At 43.5% G+C, this 22,786-nt stretch overlaps 2 long non-coding RNA genes across 2 annotated transcripts; one reads left to right on the top strand and one right to left on the bottom strand.

Annotated features, from left to right (window-relative positions):
- Positions 1-5,997: 5,997 nt before the first annotated feature.
- Positions 5,998-8,990, bottom strand: LOC128348898 (uncharacterized). The gene is made up of 2 exons (XR_008318416.1): positions 8,312-8,990; positions 5,998-6,300 (listed from the first exon to the last, which is right to left on the bottom strand). It is a non-coding gene; the product is annotated as an uncharacterized LOC128348898 (long non-coding RNA).
- A 220-nt stretch (positions 8,991-9,210) lies between these two features.
- On the top strand, positions 9,211-21,631 carry LOC128348900 (uncharacterized). The gene is made up of 3 exons (XR_008318420.1): positions 9,211-9,255; positions 11,897-12,052; positions 21,531-21,631. It is a non-coding gene; the product is annotated as an uncharacterized LOC128348900 (long non-coding RNA).
- Positions 21,632-22,786: the final 1,155 nt, after the last annotated feature.

A 22,786-nucleotide genomic window follows, 5' to 3' on the forward strand; every position in this document is an offset into this window, starting at 1 on the left:
CAGCTTCCCGCTAGAACAGCTAGGTCTCTGAAATATCTCGATCTAGAATGTATGATTAGAATGTGCAGCCTGTTAGAGGTTGTTGATTTTTACCCATAATAGGTAAAACAGCCGAGCACTAAGGAATGAGCACACACTCCAGTTACAGAGTAGGTAGCAGAGGATGGTTTGGATATTGCAGCTATTTAGAGAAAACACATGGAGATCCTTGTATGACTAAACACTAAATATTTATTGGTTAAATACACTTAGATAGGAAAGACCTATATCTAATCTAAAGGACTACATAGTGGATAGGTAAGGAGAGAGAGAGAGATGTTTCCATCTGCTCTCTAGGAAGAAAGGAAGGATTGTGACTCAGCACAGGAAGTGCTGCAGAGTCAGTTCAGGGGTCATAGAGTAGGGACAGATAGGGAGACCCTGACTCACTGTCTCTACTCCCAATGCCCCTAGTGGTCATTAGGACAGTTGGTGCAAAAGGCCGATGCACTGGAAGTTCATCTCCAACACAGCCTGTATCCTGAGAACTGTATTTTGTTGCTGACTTCTGAGATTGTCAAGAAATTAGGTGAGAATAAACATTATTGATCTGTATTATTTGTCTGTGTGTCTTCTTAAATTTCAGAGAGATAGAAATCAGCCAGACAAGATAAAAGAACCTAGACCTTCTGAATACTCCTTTCCTCAATAGTGAGAAGGGAATTTTGATATAAAAATCTTACACCTCAAGTTTAATCTTTGTTTAAAAGTTTAATCTTTGAGGATAGGAACAGTTACTGCCATGTGAATATGTTCTGGGGTATTGAGGGGATGACACTCACTGCATGATAGCCAGAGCCCCCATTCCATTATTTTTCCCCAAAGGCCCATAGATTAATTTCCTGCTTTCTTTTTGCATTTTAAATTTTTTATTAGTTTTACAATGTAAGTAAATATTGCCTTCCCGCTTACCAGTCTGCATGGTTCATATTAGCTATACAAATCTACCATTGCTATAATAATTCAAAACATGTATACACATTGCAAACTCGATTTTACCCTGCCCAACCAGCTATTGTTACTAAATTTCAAACCCTGCTGAAAGGTCCATATTGGAAAAATAGTTCTTTTAGTAAAATAAGAATGGTTCCCAATCTTTTTTGAAATATTCCAAGTTTTCATCCCTTATGAGTGCTGTAAGCGTTGCCATCTCAGCTTATTCCAACATTTTTATCAACTAATCAGATTAATTCCCTGCTTTCAGTGAACATGGTTAATAGATAGAAAGTTAAGCTGTCCAGTTACATCTCTAGATCGGTGCCTTCTTTGAGTCATGTGACTGGCTAAGACAATAACAGTTTAGCATGGAAAAATACACCCTAGTGCTGGAGGGGTATTTCTCCCAGCCTTGACTACAGCAGTGGATCAATTCCAAAGGTGTGTTCCCCAACAGAGATTGCCAGTTTGGGTTCACTGCTTTGGAGGAGACACAAGGGCAAGGACCACTCCTCCTTTTTACTCCCAATACCCATATGCTTGTTGGGAATAGGTATGCTTACAAATGACCCGTTGAGCTTGACTCTACTGCTTCTGAAAGCTAGATCAGCGAATAATAAAACATGTGCTATCCCAGACAGTCTTGGATAAATATGCTAACCTGGCATGCATTACAGAAACCCAGTTAGGTGAGGTAGGAGGGGCTAACCTCTCCTAACTCTGTTTTCCAGGTTTCCTAGTGCAGAACCAAAATCAGTTTGATAGGTGAAGGCCCTGTATGACTAGGTCCATCAGGATTCCATCACCCTTTCCAGGTACCTCAACTGGCAGTCTCCTAATTCATTTATTTATTTTATTTAAGACTTACAACTGGCCTGGGGTCTCAATTCAGAATTAGAGTTTTGCTGATGTACTATCCACCCTGCTGCCCAGAGGTCTCCCTGCTTGATTTGTCAGGTGGTCTAAAGCTGATGTTGAGAATGCCATGACTGATAGGGCTGGGCGATCTCATCTACCATAATGAGGGCACCTGGTTTGGGGTTGCTCAAGATTTCATGGCCATCACAACAATCATGAATGTCTCAGATTTAATCTGACCCATCAGATTCAGCAGAACACATGTTTATGGTCTGTTGTGTTCTGTATATGATAGGAAGGAAGTTATCTATGAATAGGGGAACCAATATTGACTTCCTTGTCATGGACAAATAACTCTTTGGTGGAGTTTGGACTTTCAGTTGCTCCAAAGCACTACAGAGGTGAGAGGCCTATTAAGATGTCTTGCCCTGAAAACTAAGGGATCCAGCTGGACTCTTGATGTCTGTTGAGGAGTTTCCTGCTGATAGGTCTCATAGTCCTACGATGCTTTGGTCTCACTTTGAGGAGATGATTAGGGCAAGCAATGTAAATGCTCCTAAATGCTCTTGCCCAGATTTCAGAAGCTGGATAGTTCCTTGATACACTGGAGAACGAAAGGTGATGAAACGGATGGATGGCTAGATTGCAAGAGGAAAAAAACTCTCAATGAATCCAATCAAACATTGGCTAGAGGCCATTTTAAGACCTTCTCTGTGGCAATGATGGCACACACACAAAATGTGCTGTGCCATGTCATTCAGTGTGCTTTACTGTGTGCTTAGTTTACTGCAAGCAGACTCGGATAATCCTATAGGGAAATATTCAGTTGCTCACTGTGACCAATCTGCAAAACATCTTGCAGATAAAACTGCTCATATCTAGATGCCATGTTACAGCAGAGCCAGAATTTGATGCAAGTGGACTCCATCTGGTCTTGATATGGATATTTTTCAGATTGTTGCACCTGAGGATATTGACAGACTACCTTCCTTAGTGTCTCTTTCATATGGTCTGTTGTGCCTGGTTGGTTTCTGGCTGGGGGACTGCCTATGAGCAAGGACAGGCTTATCAACCAAGGCCTGTGCTATTGTGGCTAATGGGCTGTAGGTCATTAATGATGCACTGGAGTGGTTTTAGCTGGAAGTTGTAGGTGACACAAGTGGTGTTCTGTCACTTTCTCCTCTGAGCCTATTCTACAGCAGTTTAAGCCTGGGTACAAATCTGACCTTATCAATCAGTCTTTTCACTTCATTGGTAGATATTGCAATTGCAGGGATGCCTGGTGTGAGTCCCTGTCTGACAAGCTGGAGCAAATGTGATTGTATCATAGGGCTTGGCTATAGACAATGCATAGAGCAGTGTGTTCTGGGTGGAAGCTAGAAGAGTTTTGATATGCATAACAGTCAGCAAGATCTCTGTATAAGGTGGTGCCTCATGGAAGTGACTCATCCAGGCGGCCAAGGCCAAGGATGCATCCACATTCTGGAGTATCATGGCTGGCTACCCCAAAACTGGTCCGGCACAGATAGATAGTTGCGTCTTACCGAAGGTCTGGGAACATTACTTTCAGAGGCTCTATGAGGACCTCCCTGACAACTGTGACTTCCTCCTTCAAGATATAGAAATTAGGGAAGGCTTACCCAAGTGGCCACCTGTATCCATATCTGAAACGAAGAGCCTTATTGTACATCTGAGATCCGGGCGGGGGAGCTTATCCCCCTGGAGCTTATAAAAAACAATCCAGAGTGGTAAGTCCTGGCTGCACTTTTCACCTACATCGATTCACATAGACATATTCCTAGAGACTGGGGACTAGCAATTATAGTTCCTATATTCGAGAAAGGCAGAAAATAGTACTCTGCCAACTACAGGCCCATTAGCTTGCGCAACACAGTTAGCAAGCTTTATGCCAGACACCTTCAATGGAAACTCAGAGACTGGATAGCTCAAGAAAATCTCATGGAGGAGCCAGCAGGTTTCAGGGAGGGCCAATCCACAGTTGATCAATGTTTAGTCCTACAACACCTCATTGAAAAATATTCCACCAAGAGTACAACCTTCCTATATGCAGCCTTTATTGACCTCAAGGCTGCCTTTGACTCCATCTTGAGAGTAAAGCTATGGGAGAAGCTGGAAGCCTCCTCGATCAACTGACTCCTGCTCTACCTGATCTGTATCCTACACACAGACACATCCCTTAAAGTCAGGAGCAATCCTCAAGGCCAACTCTCAAACCCATTCCCAGCCCGCAAGGGAGTTAAACAGGGATGCATACTCGCCCCACTCTTCAATTTTTATGTCTACAATATGATGAGCCATTTGAACAGGCCAGACTTCCATCTCTCCAAGTTGGCTGAAAGATGTATTTCCACCTTGCTCTATGCTGACAACTCTGCAATCCTTTCAAGGATTCCCCTTGGGCTAAAGAGAGACTTGGCAGCTCTAGCTCAGTTCTGCAAGGATGAAGAGCTCGGAATTAACTATCAAAAAACCAAAATCATGGCCTTCGTTAAGAGACCCAAAACTCATTCCTGGAGTATAGATGGCCACAAGATTGAGCAGGTCATCTCTTTTAAGTACTTGGGGGTGGTTCTGCATTCTTCCGGCTCCAGGCGGGCCTGCAGTGAACATGTTGCCCTCACTGTGCCAAGGGGTTCCTCCGCCATCCTGAAATTTCTCCAGGCCAAAGGAGGCCACTACATCCCTGTGGCACTCAAATTATTGAAAGCCAAATCACTGGCATAGCTCCTCTACAGTGCACAGCTGGGCCTCCCAATAGCTTTGCCCCCCTGGAACTGGTACAATCCAAATTTTTAAGAGCTGCCCACCAAGTCCCACGATGCGAGTCAAATACCACTCTGAAACTAAAGACAGGAATGATGAAGGTGGAGGCTAGAGTATGGTTGGCCACCCTTATCTATGGGGTTAAACTAGCTCTCCTTCTTCATGGACTGCCCCCGCTGCCCGACTCTACAGGATTCCTTCCTATCTTCTTGGAAAAGAGCTATCCGGACCAAACTGCCAAGCTTTGGATTCTCCCTTCACCTTCTACTAGCTGTGGGATACGACCAGGCCAAATCTGTGCTTAAACAAAGGATCACAAAGACAGAGCACCAAACAGCCCTAGACAGAGTCCCAAAACTCCCCATACCAGAAAGTTTGAGATACCTCCCCTCTCCCACTGCGTATCTTTCATTGCTGGAGGTCCCAGCCCATAGGAAGGCCTTCACTTTGGCGTGCTGCTACGCCCTCCCGTCAGCTGTTCTAGAAGGCAGGTTCAGAAAGATCCCACCTGTAGCGAGACTATGTCCTTGTGACAAAGGGCAGGTCGAAACCACAGCGCATGTTCTCCTCTTTTGCCCATTTTACAGAGATAATTGCACCAACCTTATTCTGCCAGTACTCCTCAAGTATCCTGGTTGCACAAGTAAATTTTATACCTTACTGCAGCTCTTAGATGAAGACTCCACCATCATGCACAGCACTGCAAAGTTCTGTGCCACAGTGTGCAGAAACCACAGGGCCGTGACAGCTCCTGCCTAGAAGGACCGGGGTGGGCTGAGCCCACAAAATCCAGCCTTTGCCTCAGCTCTCACAAAGCCTATTGTAACCTATTGTAAAGCTATTCTAATTGCATGCTTTAAATATTTTTCTATGTAATTTTAAACATCCTTAACTATTTTAAGTACTCTTAAGTACCCTTCTGGCCCATTGTTTCCTAAGATGTCTTCTCTCTCATAGACAGTATCCGTTGTATTTTAAATTTATATCTTAATTTTTTTAAACTTCTCTTCTATCTTATTAAGACCACATACTTTGATATTTCATAACCGTAGTTTTATATTTTATATTGTATATCCCATCCCCTGTTTGTATCTCAAGTATTTTTATTGTTCTTATGCTGGTCTAAGACCGAATAAAGGTGATTGATTGGTATAAGACGGTGCTTATATGCCTATTATGTCATTTCTCAGTAATGCCCAGGAAATAAACAAAACCTCTGTTGGCTCAAGCTCTAGATGATAATGGGATGGAAGCTGTTGAAGTCCTAGAGGAATAGCTCAAGAGCCTCCTTGCTGTTAGGAGTTCTTTGTGTTTATTTCTCCCATTTTCTGGGTTTGTATTACTTATGCTAAATACTTCAACAAAATTTACACTTTGCAATCAAAGTGGGCAATAACTTTACTGCAAAAGTAAAATTAGCACTTCAGAATCATTCTCAGATATGGCAAGTCAATACAACTGTAATTGGAAGACATCAAATGAGTGAACAGAATGTTAGCAAGAAGTAGGACAACCTCTGATGTATCTCTTTAAGTGCAAATTTCTGGAAGGATGGCTTCAGGACTAGGCCTCAAAGCTCCACTTGGTGAATAAGTTAAGATCAGCCTCACCAGATGTTTTCTCAGAAAGGGAATATATGCACCATCTGTCACAGATCTGATCAGTAGCCAGTTCAAAGAATGTCTGGGGAACAACAGAGAAGAAGAGATGCTGGGAACAGCAGCTTTCATGTGAATCTCCTTTAAGTGTCTCCAAATCCTCACATTTAGAAACTGCTGGTTTGAAACTGCAGGATACTGTGATATTGATACAAATGTTGGTGCTGGTTTGGACTAGCCAGAAGAACTGTTCACTTGTTATCACCCTTTCACCAATGTGCTCTTAAACTATCACCACCCACACTCCACACATAAAGTATTTGTCTGTAAAGAAGAGATCATCCCTGTGATTAATAATGATGGGGTCTCTTTCCAAGTACAGCTTCTGTTTCTGCAGACAAATCGTGTATGTATGGAGTGCAGGGAGCCTGGTTAAAGAATGCTGTGGTGTGGAAATGGGGCTTGCTCGCATGCTCCCACGGGTGCTGTACCTGAGTGCAACATCCATGGTTACAATAGTTAGTCAATAGGATGCGAGATGTATAAAACTATCATCTATGGGCATTAAATTTCTGGCAGTCAGATTCCAGATATACAAGAGGCATACCATTTGTTGGTGCAAATTTATCCTGTTATGTTGCTTGGTAGCTGCTCATCCATAAATAGCAAATATTAGGTGTGCTGTCCTAATAATGTGTTGAAATGCCAATAGGATTGTGTGGTGGTGTATCCTCTCTAATTCTGCCCCTGCCAATCAGCTCCCAGTCTAATTCTGGGCTGTAGAACAACTTTAGGTTAAATTGTCTCTGAAGATGGTCACTATTGGTTTCATCAAAGCCTTTCATAATTGATTCACGTCCTGCACTGGCATGGTGTCTTGGGTTGGCTTGCTATGCCAGCACAGTCCCTCTAAAAATGAAGTGGCTGTGGTGATCTGAGCATCTGAACATGAACATGTGCAGCTGTTACTTTGCTATATATATATATATATATGTTTTCGTGATTCCATTAATGTCTGAAGAGGAGTCATGGAAGATCACAGCAGCCACTTCTTATGATTAGGAAAAAAACTGCATCTTGCCATTTTTATAATTGTGCAGCTAACTATTACAATCGCCTATGAGTCCCCACTTCAGATGTTCCATGCTTCTGAACAATCACATACAATGGTTAGCTAGATGCAATAACATCTACACTGGCTCTTATTCACTGGCAGAGAATCTCATGAGATCAGGCTATAAGTTCATAACCTTCATATAAATGTATTACCTTGCATGTATTGTGTGTTTAAGTGTTTAAACTGCTAAAGTTTGGTGTTGGTCTGTTCCATCTTGCTTTCTAACATGTGAGATTTGCAAGATCTATTTTGTCTTCTAGAGTTTTCATCCCATTTGTAGGTGAGAAACTCGACAGAAATATACACACACATAAGGTTTCTTTTTATATAGATGCTCTAAACTAAAAGCTTCCCAATGATTTATATCATATAGGTTTTCCTTCCGAGGATCAGATCTGAATGCCCTGTGTCTCTTATGCATTCTCCTACTTCCTTCTGAATGATTTTTTTAAAAAAATCATATACTATTTCAAAGAAGTCAAGCGAGACAGTTTTGTACTTGAAGCTGCAAAGCCAGCAACCTGGATTCAGAACAGCTGAACTGAATTCTGATCAGCTTGACTAATAGGTTTTGAAGACATTACTAAATGGTTAACGTTAATTAAAAAGACTGCAGGCACAAGCCATATGTGTAATATATATTTTTAATCGTCTTCGTGTTAAGGATAAAAGCATTAGTCAGTCAAAGACAGTGTCAATTGAAAATTAAAAATCACCTACAGATTTTTTGTTAAAAAATTAAAGCTAAAATTAATAAAGGCAAAAAGATTAGAAGACAACTAATATGCCCTACAGAAGATTCACAGTGGTTCTGAAGGATGTTTGTACTTAGGTTTTAAATGATGGTTTAAACCTGATCATGAAGCAGACAGGGCAATGTACATACAACCCTAATCAGACAATCCGCTGCCAGACAGAGGAAGAAGAGAGGAAATAATTATAATTCATAATATAATGCCACTTTTCAATATATACTCACATCCCTTTCCAAACAGCTGATCCAGTTCCTGTTTTTCTGACTGGGTCTATGTGTGACTGCAGATTTGCCTCGAACCACATATGCAGGATTGGTTTGTATGTGCATTTCTCATCCAGTTAGTGGTATGTACATGGCTGTGTAGTGCTATGCACATATGCAACCCTTGTGAGTCACTCGCTGTCCATCTTCTGGCCTTGTGCAAAGATGTATAAATGTATGTGGAATCTTGTGCATACTTGTTTATATGACACAAATTAGCCAGAAGCTTATGTTTCATTTCAAAAACAGATTGCATTTCTAGCCTGTACATTGTAGAGAGATATTCACAATCAGCAGTTTTTTTTTGTTTTTTTTAAGATCCAAGGAATTATGGGAGTGTTTCTGGGCTATGAACAAAAACACATTCCTGGCAGTGTTTGGCATAGGAGAAACTAGGGGAGGGCAGCCAGGGCACATGCCCTAGACACCACTGGGGGGGGGGGCACCAGGGCCACCCCTCTCCAATTCACGGATTTTTAATTTTTTTAAAAAAATTACCTATAGCCCCTTTGGGTGGCTTCCTAAGGGCCATGGGGTGGTGGTGTCTGTGAATTTCCCCCCTCTTAGATCACTGCCACAGCCTGTCTCAGGCTAATTTTCAGGCCTGTTTGGGCCTACAACGATCAGTGTGGTGGCCATTTTGGAGGTTGCCGCACATGCTCAAAAGACCTCTGCAAGGCCTGGCAAGGCACAGGACCTCACAGGGACCATTTGGGCATGTGCAGTGGCCATTTTTATTTTATTTTTTTAAAAGGCAGCTGAAAACAAAAATGGCCACCTCACATGCTCAAATGGCCTCTGCAAGACCCAAGTCTAGATTTTTCCCTGATCTAGGGAGTCAGAAGAATGCAAAGTTGTTGGCAAGGGACCTGAGCATTTAAAAGACAGATATAAATGGCACAAAAGTAAGTGGACAAAACATCCCTTAAAAAGACAATGTTGGTTTAATACCTTGTAAGCTGGCAAAACTGAAGGTTTGGGGGGGGGGAGAAGCAAGGAATAAAATAGAAATATTCACTCGCATGCTGTTTAATTCTCTATACAGAGCTCTATCTTTATCTGAATATTTGTCAAGCAATCTGATTATAAGGTTTATGGGATTTCAAACTTGGAAAGTCCCTGCCTCTAACTTGTGTGGTGCTTTAAAAAACAACACAATCCCTGAATACCACACTGTTTTGTTGTTCTGTGACTAGTTGCAACTTCCACCTTCTTCCTCATCAGGCTGCTGGATCCAAGCCTATTGTAAGCTGCTGGATGATTTCAGCTTGTTTGTGGCCCCTAGGATTTCCCATTGCAGCCATCTCCCTTTAAGGCAAAAGCTGTTTGGACAGAAAAAATCCATCCCTGAATGTCTTGGAGGCAGCAACCTGTAGTGAGGTGTGCTAAGGTGGCAGAGCATTTGCTAAAGAGAGCTTTCACTGCTTAGCTCTATGGAGGCATGGGAAGGCGACTGGCACATATGTGTCACATGTGTGGTTGTATGTGTGTATTCATGTGTGTGTTGCTTACAACCTGTTTCTCCTGAAAGTGTCTGGAGTTGTATTTTTGAGCTGATATTATGGTAAAGTTATCTGAATGATGGGTGTCAGATGTTTGGACAGAGGCACAATTTCAGTGCTTGCCCTAGGCGCTATTTTCCCTAGATACGCCTCTGGTGTTTGGTTAAGTTATTCAGACATACCTATACTGTCCTTCATTCACTTCCATCTCCTTCTGCCACCTAGGGCTGGCTCCATAAATCAGGAAGCCCTTGGGAAAACTGTCCTCTGTGGGGCCCCTTCTACTTGGTTGGACCCCCAGGTTCATAGTGGAACTTATCTTAGTGGCTGAAATTGGAAAGAGGAGGTGAAAGGAGATCCAAAGGAGAATCCAAGGGAACAATATCTGATGCATTTCTTAAAGTTATGGGACCATTTCACTGATACTGACAAACTTTGTTTTTGTTGAGAGCATCAGATCCTTATGTTACAATGTGAGCAGCTTTGTGCCCATATCTTTCATGTGGTGGTGGTGTCGGTGTAGAAAGTCTCTCAACCCTCTCCACAGAGAGTTGCTCTCCCCAGCACCACATGGAGGCTATGGGCACAGAGGTGCTGGGATGCTCAGTGGGCCCTTGGTCCCCACTTGATGATGCTGATATCGACCCTGCTATCACCTGATCACTCCATTACTAACTGATGCATCGATTCACAAGGAAATCAGAGTCACTAGCAATTGAAACACAAAAGGTTTTTCTAACACAGGCTAAAATGTCAGCCCTTTGCTCTGCAATAGTAATTGAAGGCGAGCACATGCTTGTATAAAGCCACCTAATGGTGCAGCAGGGAAATGTTGACTAGCAAGCCAGAGGTTGCCGGTTTGAATCCCTGCTGGTATGTTTCCCAGACTATGGGAAACCCCTATGTTGGGCAGTAGCGATACAAGAAGATGCTGAAAGGCATCATCTCATACTGCATGGGAGATGGCAGTGGTAAACCCCTACTGTATTCTGGAGCCGACACCGACTCGACAGCACACATGCTTGTATAGTTATAGAATCCTAAAGTTAAAAATCAGTTTTCTAAAGTGATATCAGTGATCTAGAAGGCTGGACAACAGCCTTCTGTTATGCAAAAAAACCCAAACAAAAATCCACAAAAAAACCACCCCACATGCTCTAAGAAAGTAAAGAAATCCTATTAACCTGTTGCACCACTCACCAGCTGCAGGACCTACTCCAATCTGAATCTGATATGTGAATTTGCTGGACATTCAAGTCCTGCTTTTCATAATAATAAGCCACCAGCCATAGGTAAAAGAATGTCATTCTCTCCACTACCACCACTGACATGGGTTAATCAATGCCTCCAAGGCAGGCTTGTGAAAACCCAGTCAGAGGCATGAATGAGGTCATGAAACCTGAGCTAGGCAATTACATATCTGCCCTTAGTAGCAAAGGAGATTAGCATTTAAATGGGAGAAACATGGGGCTACACAGACAGATAATACAAACCACTTGGAAAAATCTGATCAGGGAAAAGCTACATGTGATGGCAGATGCAGTCTGGCCACTGAAAATGTCCTCCCAAGATAGATTCAGATGAGATGTTTGATGATTCCTCCCACCATGCAATGCAGGGCATGAGAATGCACATTTGGCTCCTGCTCCCAAGACGACAGCTTCCAGCTTCGTAATTGTGTATGCCCTCTGCTTAATAGGAGAGCAAGTATTGATGAAGTCCTACAGATCACAGTCTTTGTGGCTTAATGGAAACAGAAGATATTGTTCATTAAGTTGTCTATTGCTCTATTTGCAAAGATCCAAGGAGAAAAAATGGATGCCTTTCTTAAAGTTATGGGGCCATTTCGTGGATACTGACAAACTTTGGTTTTTATTGAGAAATTTAGATCCTTAATTACAATGAGTGTGGCAAAGCTTGCTCTAGCTTTGCCACACTAGCTGCAAAGAAAATCAGAGAGAGTTCTCAGAGGAATGTAAATTTGAACAGATGAATTCAGGTGATAGTATCTGTTAGCAACCTTTCTTTTCCCTCTTCCTTACAGGACTGGGAGATTCAGAGACTGATGATGGAAAATGCTCTTGAAATTAGTCTGGATGAGCGGCATATGCAGATGCATACTGTAAACTGCATACTACCATTTTCCTTTTCTCAAGGTGTATGGCCACCACACAATGAAATCTTCTGATCTGATAATTGTGTGAGCGAGCAGAACCACCCCCTTACACATTATTTAAATACCCATTTAATGTCTTGTGCTATCCCTGTAACTCCATTATTTTGTCTGGTTTTTTTGTTTGTTTCTATGCCACCCCATCCAAAGGCTCTGGGTGGTACACAACAAGTAAAAAACAAAAACAAACACCATCTAAAACAAACTGCTTCAAACAATATAAAAACAAATTTAGAACAGTTCAAACACAGTGGCGTGGCCATGCAATGAGGCGGAGCCACCAATGAGTGGGCGTGTTCAAAGAGCCCAGGCTGCTGCCAATCGGGGGCTGCACCTGGCGCCCCAGAAACACACCCTGCGTCTGATGTGGCTTCGCTCCCAAACAGGGCCGCACGACCCCATTTGAGAGTAAATACCAGCCAGCGCTGCATTTGCAGTGTGACCGGGAGCTGCTCTCCCTGCTTTTAAAGGGACATTGCGAATGCAGTGCTGGCCGGTATTTGCTCTCAAACTGGGCCATGTGGCCCCATTTGCAAGCAAAGCCACGCTCCCTGCGTCTGATGTAGGGGGTGTAGTGTGGGGGCCGCTGCGGGAGGAACACAGGCTGCCGGCTGGCTTCCTCCACCAGTGCAAGGGGACACGGCCACACAAGAACTCAGGGGCATGGCCATGCAAGGGGGTGTGATCATACCAGCTCTAGCTAACACCCAGTTGCTGGTGTATTTATAGATTTTATGGTCTAGCATTCTTCAGCGGACAGCCCTGTGCTTTTCCTCCCACACATATAGTGATGACATGACAACATCATCATTGTTCCAGTAAACCAAATATCCCAAACTACTCAGAGTTCTCAATGCATGGCTCTAAGCCAGTGTTGCCCAGTATATTGCAGTAAGCCAGAAAACTTGACCAGTGGTCCCAAAGTTTGATCCAGCTAGCACTGAAGACCAGGGAGAACAACTTGTTCTTTGGAAGTGCATATTTTTCAAGGACTATACAATGGAAAGAAGGGAACAGAGGGAGAGATCAGATCTGCTTCTCTCTCTGCTGCCCTTGCTGTTCCCCTAGATGGGTTAGTTTGGGTGAAAGAGCAGAGTAATTCAGGGTTTTCGGGATTGGGAGAGGCTAGACTGGGGGAGAGGGAGGCATGAAGCAATGCAAACATTGGATTGGTTTGAGAAATAAGCTGAACTATTTCCATGTTTGTGTGTAAAAATGTTAGTATATTTTCTGAACCAATCCGATACAAGGTGGGTATGTGGAGAAGGAGGCCCTTCCAATAGCTACTCTTCATAACAATAACTAAAATCTAGGTAGGTAGCATTTTTTAAAACCCTATCACCTGCCTTCAAGCACTATTCCACAAGACGGTTATAGATTGAAACAAATATATCAAGTGTTGTCTATTGTGGGAGAAACATCACAAATAAGAATCATTTTCTGGAGTGCAAAAACAACAGAAGAAAGCAATGAGGCTTATTCTGATTTCTCCACTGAGCACAGGCAGCAGTTAGTCATTGAAGAATGGGGAAAATGTTTTGCATCTTCCTCCTAGTTTATCCCTCAGTGAAGATGCAGAGATCTTCCTTGGATCTTATGAAATGTGAACTAGTTTTCCTGGCTCACACCCCAGGGATTGCAATGTTGGGGGGGGAAATAAACCTACTGTTTCGAGCTTCCCAAAATGCTGTAGTGGAGCATGGAGGAATTGAATGTCTTTGCATAGGTCTTCCGAATTTCTCAAGCCCTGTTCAGGCATTATTAAAACAGGGATGCTGTACTGATATACAGTGTCACCAAGACTGTGCTCTGAAGCCCTGCCCCTGTGCTGATGTGCTGACAAGTCCACGCCCCGCCGTCCAGGTTTCAGCATTTGCCTGCAATGTTTGTTTTGTAATGCTTGAACCGTGGGGGCAGGGCTGTGAGATTCTCAACACATGAGCACACAGGGGTGGGACTCTGGTGTGCTCACAGGAATGCTCTATGTGAGTACTTTTTAAAAATGCCTGAAGCAGGGCTTCAGTGAGCTGCTAGTCGGACAGGCAATGAGGCAGATCTGGAGCAGCTCAGGAAAAGCTGCCATCCCAGAGGCCTTGGAAGGAGGTGCATCCCAGGGCCTGTGAGTTCCCGTCTGGGCAGAACCACCAGAACTTTATCGTCACACCTAGGACTGGCTCCCACTCTGGGCTGCCCACTCTGTGGCCCCTTTCCCAATGCTCACCATCGGCCGTTGATTCTGCCACCGGAGGAGGAACAGCTTTCGAGGACTGGTGACCTACCATCGCCATACCTCCTGAGCAGATCTTTAAAGGCACCATCGCTACTACCTTTGGAAGTGAGCTCTTGTTCTCCTTTTAAATGGATTTTTTGTTTGCAATGCATTTTATTTTCGTTGAGTCTCTCTCATTCCCCATACCATTATTTTTTTTAGAATGTGAGCACTGAGCAGCCCTGGGACAAGAATATCAACATTCAGGGGAAATAGAAACCAAAGAAATGTCATCTGAGGGATGGCATCCCTTTGTGTTGCAGGCAACATTGGAGTGCACTCCCAGACCACAGGGGTCGGATTATGTGCTCTCCTGGCATTGTGTCCCAGCATCATTTGCAGCATTGGGAAAGGATGCTGGAACATACTTCTCACACTGAGTGCTGCTTTATTAATTTCCCTAAAAATACTGTTAGCCAGCCTAAACCTCCAGGCGGTTTGGGAGGAAACTCTAAACTGTCTTTAGAGCAGGCTATGGAGTTGGTATGGCTTTGGTCGGCCAGAGAGACAACAGAGTGAGTGTGATTCTGTTGGTTCTTTTGGCTCTCTCGGAGACATTCAATCCCATCGAGTGGAGTATCCTTCTGGATTGCCTGAGGGAGCTGGGGATAGGAGGCACTGCTCTGCAGTGATTCCACTCCTCTCTCTCAGGCAGATTCCAGATGGTGCAGCTTGGTGGTGGTTGCTCATCAAAACTGGAGCTATTATATGGAGTCCCTCAGGGCTCCATTCTGTCACCAATGCTTTTTAACGTCTACATGAAACCGCTGGGTGAAGTCATCATGAGATTTGGTGCAGGGTATTATCAGTATACTGATGACACGCAAATTGATTTCTCCTTATCATCATCATCACCACCACCACCATCAAATGGCATTCACTCCCTAAATGCCTGCCTACAGGCAGTAATGGGCTGGATGTGGGACAAGAAATTGAAACTGAATCCAAGCAAGATGGAGGTGCTCATTGTGGGGGATTGGAATTTGAGGGATGAGTTAGATCTCCCTGTGCTGGATAGGATTACACTCCCCCAGAAGGAACAGGTACACAGCTTGGAAATGCTCTTGAATTCAGGCACCCTGGTATCTCAGGTGGAGGCTATGGCCAGGAGTGCTTTCTATCAGCTTCAGCTGGTTTGACAGCTTGTGTCCATTCCTTGAAGAGAACAATCTCAAAACAGTGGTGCATCAGTTGGTAACCTCCAGGCTTGACTACTGCAATGCACTTTATGTGGGGCTGCCTTTGTAAGTAGTTTGGAAACTTCAGTTAGTTTAAAATGTGGCAGCCAGAATGGTCTCTGGGGTAAATGCAGAGAGACCATATTATGCCTGTCCTCAAACAGGTGCATTGGCTGCCAATATGTTTCCAGGCAAAAAACAAAGTGCTGGTTATCACCTTTAAAGACCTGAATAGCTTGCATCCGGGTTACCTTAGAAAGCGCCTCCTTCTGTATGATCCCCATTGCACAATGATGTCATCTGGAGAGGTCTGTATGCTTGCCACTGGTTTGTCTGGTGGCAACTCAGAACCGGGCCTTCTCTGTAGCTGCTCCTGGCCTGTGGAATACACTCCTGGCAGATATCTGTAGTTTGGGTTCATTGCTGGCCTTCAAGAGAGCTCTAAAAACATGCTTGTTTGTCCTGGCCTTCCAAAGTTTTTAAATTGTTCTTAAATATTTTATTTGGTTTTAAATGGTTTTGAATAGTTTTAGATTTGTTTTTATATTGTTTTAAGCAGTTTGTTTTAAATGGTGTGGGTTTTTTTAATTTTTTACTTGTTGTGCACTGCCCAAGGCCGTTGGAAGGGGTGGTATAAAAATGTAATGAATAAATAGGTGTTCCAGGTCTTACCATTTTAGTTGCTCTCCATTACAGTATAGTATACAAACAAAACTATTTGTTTGTAAAGACTTGAGCTGGTGGGGGCAGCCTACAGGTCTGTCTCTAGTTTCTTATGCAGTTGGCACAGTCTGAAATAGATTATTCCATTGGTGCAAACTACATGACATGCTGCACGATGTGTAATGAGGCTCCAGTGGCTTTTTCGCTATTGCAAAATGGCCTCAGGAGAGGCTGATTGCTATTGGATAACTGAAGAGATGGATGTGCTTGTCTGAGCAAGTGCTTGACCCTTCTCTTGCCGATCATTTTTCTGTGGGAACATTCCTTCCCAGATATGTTTACCTCCAACAGTGTTCTGGACTTTACAAATACTATACTAGCACTCTAGAACCCCAGGAGATGAGGTAATAGCAGCAAGGAGGGAGGAATTTCAAGGGTAATGTGATCTGTAAGGAAAGGGTGAAGCACTTCTTTCCCTCCCTTCATGTTTCTGATGGAAAATGCCCAGTGCAATTATCAGGCAGCACAACTGGCCAGATCATACTAAGAGCTGTCCTTTCTGCCTGCATCACTTTGGACTCCATCTTTGCCAGCTCCAGTTCCAGCAACTGATTTGAGGGGACCTGGGCAGGAAAAAATGACCCAGACCTCATCTGGGGTATGGTCACATACAGTCCTGGTTTGACACTGCCCATGGCTGTTATTCCGGTAATATAATGCAAAGAAACAGTGTGTGGACTTTCAAGTGGCAATGACTCATTTTAAGGTCATTTGAATCAGAAAGAGCTAAAGGTCCCTAGAGAGCAAATCAAAGATGCAAAACCTAATGATTTGCATTAGGTAGATGTCTGGAGCACAAATGGAGGGGGACTCATCTTGAATCTGATAAGACACAGATTTTTATTTAGCCCAACTAAAGGCATGTGCTATGACAATACGTACAGCAAGGAAGCAATTTTATTCTGTGCATATTGTGTCTGCACGTTCTCGTCCAGCAGAGCTTTTCTGGATTGTTAGGGGTTTAATGCAACCCCCTTCTGTTTCAAATTTTCTTCAGGAAACAATGTCTCACTTTGACACATTCAGTAAGTTCTTTGCAGATAAAATATTTCGCATTTGGGCTGAACTGGACTCCAATATTTCTGCAGGTCCAGTTGGGGGCGGGGTTTCTGGCAGTCCCTCTTGTGAGATGAGATTGAATCAATTTCAGTTTGTGATTCCTGAGGATGTGGACAAGCTGCTTGGAGCAGTATGGCCTACCACCAGTTCTTTGGATCTTTGCCCAATATGGGTGATTTCATCTTGCAGTGAGGTTGTTGGAGCTGGCCTGGTTGATATTATTAATACCTCACTGAGGGAAGGCAGGATGCCACCTTGTCTGAAGGAGGCAGTGGTTAGACCCCTTTCTTAAGAAACCCACTTTGGACCCTTTGGTGATGGAAGGCCAGTCTCCAACCTCCCATGGTTGAGAGGGTGGCGGCTGACCAGCTCCAAGTAGCCTTGGAGGAAACGGATTATCTAGACCCATTTCAAACTAGCTTTAGAGTGGGCTATAGGGTTGAGATGGCCTTGGTTGGCATGACAGATGACCTGCGCCATGAAATTGACAGAGGGAGTGTGCCTCTCCTAGTTCTTTTGGATCTCTCAGCAGCTTTTGATACCATTTACCATGGTCTCTTTCTGGATCACCTGAGGGATTTGGGGATAGGAGGCCCTGTTTAACAGTGGTTCCACTCCTATGTATCGAGTAGATTTCAGGTGGTGGCGCTTGGTGACAGTTGCTCTTCAAAGAGGGAGCTATTATATGGAGTCCCATAGGGCTCCATTCTGTCACCAATGCTTTTTAACATCTACATGAACCCACTGGATGAGATCATCAGGGGATTTGGTGCTGGGTTTTACCAATATGCTGATGACACCCAAATCTATTTCTCCTTGTCATCAACATCAGGAAATGGCATTGGCCGTTTAAATGCGTGCCTACAGGCAGTAATCGGCTGGACGAGGGATAATAAGCTGAAGCTGAATCCAAGCAAGACAACAGTGCTAATTGTTGGGGGTTTCAATCTGCATGATGGGATAGATCTTCCTGTTCTGGGTGAGGTTATACCCCCACCCCTGAAAGAGCAGGTTCATAGCTTGGGAGTGCTCTTGGACCTGGGTCTCACCCTAGGTTGAGACTGTGGCCAAGAGTGCTTTTTATCAGCTGCGACTGATTCAACAACACCTGTTTCTTGAGGAGAATGACTTGAATGACAGTACACCAGCTGGTAACCTCCAAGCTGGACTACTGCAATGCGCTCTATGTAGGGCTTCCTTTGTATGTGGTTTGGAAACTTCAGTTAGTTCAAAATGAGGCAGCCAGATTGATCATGAAGTAGGTTTTCCCAGGGTGAGGCTCATCCATTGCGATTTCCCCAAATGTGGAAAACTCGACTGCATAATTTGTGATATCCCGGAGAGACCACAATATTCCTATTCTCAAACAGATGCACTGGCTGCTGATATGTTTATGGGCAAAGTGCTGGTTATTGTCTCTAAAGCCCTAAATGGCTTAGGCCCAGGTTACCTGAAGGAACGCCTTCCTCCACAAGATCCCCACCACTCATTGAGATCATCAGGAGGGGGTCCGTCTTCAGGTTCTACCGGTCCATCTGGTGGCAACCTGGAAAAAGGCCTTTTCTGTTGTCACCACTAGGTTGTGGAATGAGCTCCCTGTGGATATAAGGATTGTCTTCATTGGAGGCCTTCAGGAGAGCCATAAAGATCCATCTTTTTAGCCTGTCTTATAATAATATGTAGTTTTAATGTTTTCTAGTTTCAACTGTAATTTTAATCTGTTTTTAATTAGTTTTTGGCTTTAATTGTTTTGTTGTTGTTTTACTTTAATTTAAACCACCCTGAGCCATCTTTGGAAGGGTGGTATATGAAATGAATGAATGAATGAATGAATGAAAAGATACTTCTCTGGAACAATCTGGCCTTGAATGTCAGATACATTAAAAAAAAAAAATTTATTCCAGCCTGATATCTGGCGATCACTGGTCTCTAACAATTGCTTCATGTTGCAATGTTCTCTAAAAATAGCCAATGCAAGCTTTTCAATTGCGTAGATCAGGCAGTTGATAAAAATGAGATCATAAATTTTCAGAACATTTTCTCAGATTGAGAATTATTAGTTGGTCTATCTTGCAGCTACTGTATGCATTCTTTCAGTGCTACCTTAGGAACAGATTTCAGCAGGCTGTTAGAAGAGATCATTCAGAAAAACAATGCTAAACAGTCTTAATTCTTATTATTAGAATTCTTATTAATTCTTATTCTTAATTCTTTTTAAAAAGTGTTATGTTTTACTTTTAGGAGTGTTTTGGTTTAAAAAGTTGATCTGACAATAAACATCATATTTTGCCAAGACTATGGAAAAACCATGAACATATTCTGAATATTATTTAGGCTGCATCTTAAAGTAAACTCTTGGTTAGACTTGGGATGGTTTCCATCATCTCTGTGCTATACTGAGCTATTAGTATGGGACACAATTTAGTACCAAGCATTAGGGGGTTGATGTCAGGGGTTAGAATCATTGGGCCAGGTACAAGGGGGCCCAGAAGAGCCCTCAGAAGGTACCATGGTTGATCCTAGAGACCAACTCTGTGTCCATAAATTTTGTGTAGTGGTGGAGCAATTCTTCATTGTCCCCTCCTCTCTTCCATCTCATCCACCAAGGTAAGCTCTGCCATGAACCTGAAGGCAGTCCATGAAGAGCCATTTGCCAAGTCAGTGCTCCCAGAAACCTGGAGCCAGCCCTGCATATTGGTTATAAGCCATTGCCAATGAGAGGAGAGCTGGTCTTGTGGTAGCAAGCATGACTTGTACCCTCAGCTAAGCAGGGTCTGCCCTGGTTACATATGAATGGGAGACTAGAAGTGGGAGCACTGTAAGATATCCCCCTCAGGGGATGGAACTGCTCTGAGAAGAGCATCTAGGTTCCAAGTTCCCTCCCAGGCTTCTCCAAGATAGGGCTGAGAGAAGCAGGACTGCTTCATTCTCTTCAGCCACATGGAACCTTCCCAAATACTGAGGTGAATGGGTCTGCCACCACTTGGATGGATTCTTACTTTTATTTGATTACTAGCTTTGAGTACCTGGCGTTGCTTGGGTTTATGGTGTGGGTTTCTCTTTGTTATTGCATCCATCTCCATTCTCTGGATATACCTGTTGTATATCCATTTGTGCAAGGTGGTTGTTGGGGTTCCCGGGTACCCTACATTACTGGTAGGGTCCTCGGCAGTCACTGTGTCAAGTTTGGTCCCGATCGATCAAAGGGTGTGGGCATGTCTAGTGAACAGACAGACAAACAGACTAGAGAGAGAGAGAGAGAGAGAGAGAGAGAGAGAGAGAGAGAGAGAGAGAGAGTCAACAGACCCAGGGAAAAAAAATTACAATTAAATACAATAATTTTGATCACTGCACAAAGCCACAAGCAACACGACCCAAAGTAAGAGCAGTCCAAGAGCAGTCCAACATGGATGGATTCCTTGCCAACATAGCAGAGCCACTGGGCCAGGGTGATAGTCTTGTTGTCCAAAATGCGCAAAAGTCCGATTCCTGTGTTTGCATGCGACAGAAACACGTTTCGGAACTTCTTCCCTTTCTGTTTAGTCCAAAATTTAATAAAAAGGTAGTGTGTATATATGTATTATTATTATCTACATTTTATGTCCCACTCTTCCTCCAAGGAGCCCAGAGCAGTGTACTACATACTTAGGTTTCTCCTCACAACAACCCTGTGAACTAGGTTCGGCTGAGAGAGAAGTGACTGGTCCAGAATCACCCAGCAAGTCTCATGGCTGAATGGGGATTTGAACTCGAACCTCCCCGGTCCTAGTCCAGCACTCTAACCACTACACCACACAATGTACCTAGTTTAAGGTGTAGCTGTAGTAAGGATATTTAACACGAGAACATAACATTGAGCAGTTCTTGCTCTTGAGAGCTAGCTTATATACACACACACACACTAATCCCTGGCCTTTGGGGCAGAGGTCCAGCACCTGCACATGCCTGGGGCCCCCCAAATCCTCTTTAGGCTGTCCTGGGTGATGTGGTTGCTGCACTGTGCCGCTGGCCCACATTGTGCTGGGCAGCTGAGTGCGATTGTGGCCTGTGCCGGGTGCTTTAGAGACAGAGGGGGGAGTGGGGAAAGAAATATGTGGGATGGGAATGTGTTAAGTTCACTGCTCCAAACTATGAATCTGAATATATGGATTTTAGCTACATTTAGGGAATTATCTTATTTTGTTTTCACCTTTCCATGACTCATGAGGTTGGTGGGAAAACACTCTCTGATTTTTTTGTAAAGGTCTCATCCTCTTTTATGACCTTCCTCTTGCAGCCTGCCTGACCTCACAGAATCAATGACTGAATAATATGGATATTACTTTCCTGCTGCTCAGAATTAGAAGTGCATACTAGCAGAGAAGTCCTGAAGATCGGTAAATGTTCCCAAGGGCAGATCTTGTTTGAATAGTACTTAGATGGCATTTTTTAAAAAATAAAAATAAAAAATTGGCTAGCTTTTTACAGGACATCTAAAGCATACACCTTTTACTGACATGAATTACATCTCTGTAAATCTGCTGGAGCTAAGAGGGCTGCATGCAAGAAACAAACAAACCCCCAGAGATGGTAGAATCTTCCATAACGAAACTGAGTTTACGAACAGAAAGGATAGCTGCTGTTGCAATTCATAACCAATATATCAGCAACAAGAAGCATTGGGGTTGATGGTGGGGATGATTTGGGTGGATGGTGGAGAGACAGTTGCATCAGCCTCTCTCCATTATTGTTAGTGGACCGTGAATTCAAAATCAGTGCTGGAATAGTATAAGCACCACCCTTTCCTGCTCCGCCCATTGTGCCTATAGAAACAACTATGCTTATCACTAGGAGGTTAAAGGCATATGACGAGGGGGGAGAAGCTGCAGTGAATTATCTAGTCCAGGGGTGTCCATCCTTGAGTTGTTGAACTCCCACCATCCCTTTGGCCATTGTGGCCAGTGATGATGGGAGTTGTAGTCTAATAACATCTAGGGAACCATGTCTGAGCACCCCCTGGACTAGTCATTTTTGTTTCTCCTGTTAAAAGGTCAGCACAGAGGGAATGGGGCTTAACATAGCAGCAGACTGGACATGCCATAATGCTGCTTCCTTTCTCCATAAACCTTTGTGCTAGCATTTTAACTGGTGTAAAATATGGTTCAGTGATTAAACAATCTAGTGTGTTCTCTTGTCCAAAAATGTTCCCAGTTAGCAACAACCATCCCAGAAGTCTATCAGATTAGTCTATCGGGCTAATCTGAAAACTTCTCAGAAAGTGTGGCTTTGTGACTTGTCTTTGGCTGGGAACAAAGAACATAAAATACTAATTTTAACCTGGCTGAACTTGGTTGCCTGTATGTTGCTAAGCCCAGGAAATGTTGGTGCTTACCATTTTAAGCCCTAAATGGCTTGGGTCTGAGCAAGGACCTTATCTCATACTGTCCCTTCTTTTCTTTAAGGAATGCGGATGAGGTCTTCCTCCAGGTTGCATCCTTTGCCCTGGTGAAGTCAGCTAGGCTGAGCAGGATCTTCTCTGTTACAGGGCCTTCT

This window comes from Hemicordylus capensis, chromosome 1 (assembly GCF_027244095.1).
Source record: "Hemicordylus capensis ecotype Gifberg chromosome 1, rHemCap1.1.pri, whole genome shotgun sequence".
In the NCBI taxonomy this organism is placed as follows: Eukaryota; Metazoa; Chordata; class Lepidosauria; order Squamata; family Cordylidae; genus Hemicordylus; species Hemicordylus capensis.